Genomic DNA, 5,519 nt, shown 5'->3' with positions numbered 1-5,519 from the left:
AAGAACAGATGCCCTCAGGTGACCTACACGCAGAGGCGGGGCCAAATCCAAAGCTGAACCCCAGGAGCTATGCAAACAAAGAAGAGAAATGGAAATTTCTCCCAGCAGCCTCAGAAGCAGCGGATTAAATCTCCACAATCAACTTGATGTACCCTGCATCTGTGGAATACCTGAATAGATAACAAATCATCCCAAGCTTAGGAGGTGGACTTTGGGAGCAACGATATATATATATTTTTTCCTTTTTCTCTTTTTCTGAGTGTGTATGTGTATGCTTCTATGTGTGATTTTGTCTGTATAGCTTTGCTTTTACCAGTTGTCCTACGGTTCTGTCTTTCCATTTTTGTTTTGGTTTGGTTTTTTTAGTATATTTTTAGCACTTGTTATCATTGGTGGATTTGATTTTTGGTTTGGTTGCTCTCTTCTTTCTTTATTTTTCTTTTTATATTACTTAAAAATATTTTTAATACTTATTATTTATTTTAATAACTTTATTTGATTTTACTGTCTTCTTTCTTTCTATTTTTTCTCCCTTTTATTCTGAGCCGTGTGGATGACAGGCACTTGGTGCTCCAGTCAGGTGTCAGGGCTGTGCCTCTGAGGTGGGAGAGCCAAGTCCAGAGCACTGGTCCACAAGGGACCTCCCAGCCCCACTCAACGACCAGCAAGCTACAGTGCTGGACACCCTATGCCAAACAACTAGCAAGACAGGAACACAACCCTACCCATTAGCACAGAGGCTGCCTAAAATCAGAATAAGGCCACAGAAACCCCAAAACACACCACCAGATGTGGACCTGCTCACCAGAAAGACAAGATCCAGCCTCATCCAGCAGAACACAGGCACTAGTCCCCTCCACCAGGAAGCCTACACAACCCACTGAACCAACCTTAGCCACTGGGGACAGACACCAAAAACAATGGAAACTACGAACCTGCAGCCTGCGAAAAGGAGACCCCAAACACAGTAAGTTAAGCAAAACGAGAAGACAGAGAAACACACAGCAGATGAAGGGGCAAGGTAAAAACCCACCAGACCTAACAAATGGAGACAAAATAGGCAGTCTACCTGAAACAGAATTCAGAATAATGTGAATGCAAAATCTTGGAAATACAATGGAGAAAATACAAGAAATGTTTAACAAGGACATACAAGAACTAAAGAGCAAACAAACAGTTATGACCAACACAATAAATGAAATTTAAAATTCTCTAGAAGGGATCAATAGCAGAATAACTGAGGCAGAAGAATGGATAAGTGACCTGGAAGATAAAACAGTGGAAATAACTACTGCAGAGCAGAATAAAGAAAAAAGAATGAAAAGAATTGAGGACAGTCTCAGAGACCTCTGGGACAACATTAAATGCACCAACATTCGAATTATAGGGGTCCCAGAAGAAGAAGAGAAAAAGAAAGGGACTGAGAAAATATTTGAAGAGATTATAGTTGAAAACTTCCCTAATATGGGAAAGGAAATAGTTAATCAAGTCCAGGAAACACAGAGAGTCCCGTACAGGATAAATCAGAGGAGAAACACACCAAGATACATATTAATCAAACTATTAAAAATTAAATACAAAGAAAAAATATTAAAAGCAGCATGGGAAAAACAACAAATAACATACAAGGGACTCTCCATAAGGTTAACAGCTGATCTTTCAGGAGAAACTCTGCAACCCAGAAGGGAGTGGCAGGACATATTAAAAGAGATGAAGGGGAAAAACCTACAACCAAGATTACGCTACCCAGCAAGGATCTCATTCAGATTTGATGGAGAAATTAAAACCTTTACACACAAGCAAAAGCTAAGAGAATTCAGCACGACCAAACCAGCTTTACAACAAATGCTAAAGGAACTTCTCTAGGCAGGAAACAAAAGAGAAGGGAAAGACCTACAATAACAAACCCAAAACAATTAAGAAAATGGGAATAGGAACATACATATCAATAATTACCTTAAATGTAAATGGATTAAATGCTCCAACCAAAAGCCATAGACTGGCTGAATGGATACAAAAACAAGACCCATATATATGCTGTCTACAAGAGACCCACTTCAGACGTAGAAAGACTGAAAGTGAGGGGATGGAAAAAGATATTCCATGCGAATGGAAATCAAAAGAAAGATGGAGTAGCAATTCTCATATCAGACAAAATAGGCTTCAAAACAAAGACTATTACAAGAGACAAGAAGGACACTACATAATATTTTAAACAAGATGGACTGAATTGATATTTATAGGACATTCCATCTAAAAACAACAGAATACACTTTCTTCTCAAGTGCTCATGGAACATTCTCCAGGATAGATCATATCTTGGGTCAAAAATCAAGCCTCGGTAAATTTAAGAAAATTGAAATCGTATCAAGTATCTTTTCCGACCACAATGCTATGCCATTAGATATCATTACAGGAAAAATCTGTGAAAAATACAAACACATGGAGGCTAAACAATACACTACTAAATAACCAAGAGATCACTGAAGAAATCAAAGAGGAAATCAAAAAATACCTAGGAACAAATGACAACAAAAACAAGACGACCCAAAACCTATGGGATGCAGCAAGAGCAATCCTAAGAGGGAAGTTTACAGCTGTACAATCCTATGTTAAGAAACAAGAAACGTCTCAAATAAACAACCTAAACTTACACCTAAAGCAATTAGAGAAAGAAAAACAAAAAAACCCCCAAAGTTAGTAGAAGGAAAGAAATCATAAAGATCAGATCAGAAATAAATGAAAAAGAAATGAAGGAAATGATAGCAAAGATGAATAAAATTAAAAGCTGGTTCTTTGAGAAGATAAACAAAATTAAGAAACCATTAGCCAGACTCAAGAAGAAAAAAAAAGAGAAGACTCAAATCAATAGAATTAGAGGGCTTCCCTGGTTGCGCAGTGGTTGAGAATCCACCTGCCGATGCAGGGGACACGGGTTCGTGCCCCGGTCCAGGAAGATCCCACATGCCCTGGAGTGGCTGGGCCCATGAGCCATGGCCACTGAGCCTGTGCGTCCGCAGCCTGTGCTCCACAACGGGAGAGGCCACAGAAGTGAGAGGCCTGCATACCACCAAAAAAAAAAAAAAGAATTAGAAATGAAAAAGGAGAAGAAACAACTGACAATGCCGAAATACAAAGGATCATGAGAGATTACTACAAGCAACTATATGCAAATAAAATGGACAACCTGGAAGAAATGGACAAATTATTTGAAACGTGCAACCTTCGAGACTGAACCAGGAAGAAACAGAAAATATGAACAGACCAATCACTAGCACTGAAATTGAAACTGTGATTAAAAATCTTCCGACAAACAAAAGCCCAGGACGAGATGGCTTCACAGATGAATTCTATCAAACATTTAGAGAAGAGCTAACACCTATCCTTCTCAAACTCTTCCATAATATAGCAGATGGAGGAACACTCCCAAACCCATTCTACAAGGCCATCACCCTGATACCAAAACCAGACAAAGATGTCACAAATAAAGTAAACTACAGGCCAATATCACTGATGAAAACAGATGCAAAAATCCTCAACAAAATACTAGCAAACAGAATCCAACAGCACATTAAAAGGATCATACACCATGAGCAAGTGGGGTTTATGCCAGGAATTCAAGGATTCTTCAATATACAGAAATCAATCAATGTGATACACCATATCAACAAATTGAAGGAGAAAAACCATATGATCATCTCAATAGATACAGAGAAAGCTTTTGACAAAATTCAACACCCATTTATGATAAAAACCCTCCAGAGAGTAGGCATAGAGGGTACTTACCTCAACATAATAAACGCCGTATATGACAAACCCACAGCAAACATTGTCCTCAATAGTGAAAAACTGAAACCATTTCCACTAAGATCAGGAACAAGACAAGGTTGCCCACTCTCACCACTCTTATTCAACATAGTTATGGAAGTTTTAGCCACAGCAATCAGAGAAGAAAAAGAAATAAAAGGAATCCAAGTTGGAAAAGAAGAATAAAGCTGTCACTGTTTGCAGATGACATGATACTATACATAGAGAATCCTAAAGATGCTACCAGAAAACTACTAGAGCTAATCAATGAATTTGGTAAAGTAGCAGGATACAAAATTAATGCACAGAAATCTCTGGCATTCTTATACACTAATGATGAAAAATCTGAGAGTGAAATTAAGAAAACACTCCCATTTACCATTGCAACAAAAAGAATAAAATATCTAGGAATAAACCTACCTAAGGAGACAAAAAACTTGTATGCAGAAAACTATAAGACACTGATGAAAGAAATTAAAGATGATACAAATAGGTGGAGAAATATACCATGTTCTTGGATTGGAAGAATCAACATTGTGAAAATGACTCTACTACCCAAAGCAATCTACAGATTCAATGCAATCCCTATCAAACTACCACTAGCATTTTTTACAGAACTAGAAAAAAAAATTTCACAATTTGTATGGAAACACAAAAGACCCCAAATAGCCAAAGCAATCTTGAGAAAGAAAAATGGAGCTGGAGGAATCAGGCTCCCTGACTTCAGACTATACTACAAGGCTACAGTAATCAAGACAGTATGGTACTGGCACAAAAACAGAAATATAGATCAATGGAACAGGATAGAAAGCCCAGAGATAAACCCACACACATATGGTCACCTTATCTTTGATAAAGGAGGGAAGGATATACAGTGGAGAAAAGACAGCCTCTTCAATAAGTGGTGCTGGGAAAACTGGACAGCTACATGTAAAAGTATGAAATTAGAACAATCCCTAACACCACACACAAGAATAAACTCAAAATGGGTTAAAGACCTAAATGTAAGGCCAGACACTATCAAACTCTTAGAGGAAAACATAGGCAGAACACTCTATGGCATAAATCACAGCAGGATCCTTTTGGACCCATCTCCTAGAGAAATGCAAATAAAAACAAAAATGTTCTTGGATTGGAAGAACCAACATTGTGAAAATGATTCTACTACCCAAAGCAATCTACAGCTTCAATACAATCCCTATCAAACTACCACTGACATTTTTCACATAAGAAAAGACAGCCTCTTCAATAAGTGGTGCTGGGAAAACTGGACAGCTACACGTAAAAGAATGAAGTTAGAACACTCCATAACACCATACACAAAAATAAACGCAAAATGCATTAAAGACCTAAATGTAAGGGCAGACACCATCAAACTCTTAGAGGAAAACACAGCCAGAGCACTCTATGGCATAAAATGAAAGAATGCTCAACATAATTAATCATTAGAGAAATGCAAGTCAAAAGTAAAATGCAATATCATCCCACACCTGTCAGAATGGCCATCATCAAAAAATCTACAAATGCTGGATAGGGTGTGGAGAAAAGGGAACCCTCTTGCACTGTTGGTGGGAATGTAAATTGATACAGCCACTATGGAGAACAGTATGGAGATTCCTTAAAAAACTACAAATAGAACTACCATACGACCCAGCAATCCCACTACTGGGCATATACCCTGAGAAAACCATAATTCAAAAAGAGTCATGTAC

Source organism: Physeter macrocephalus, chromosome 19 (assembly GCF_002837175.3).
Source record: "Physeter macrocephalus isolate SW-GA chromosome 19, ASM283717v5, whole genome shotgun sequence".
Classification (NCBI taxonomy): Eukaryota; Metazoa; Chordata; class Mammalia; order Artiodactyla; family Physeteridae; genus Physeter; species Physeter macrocephalus.
This window is presented reverse-complemented; position numbering follows the sequence as displayed.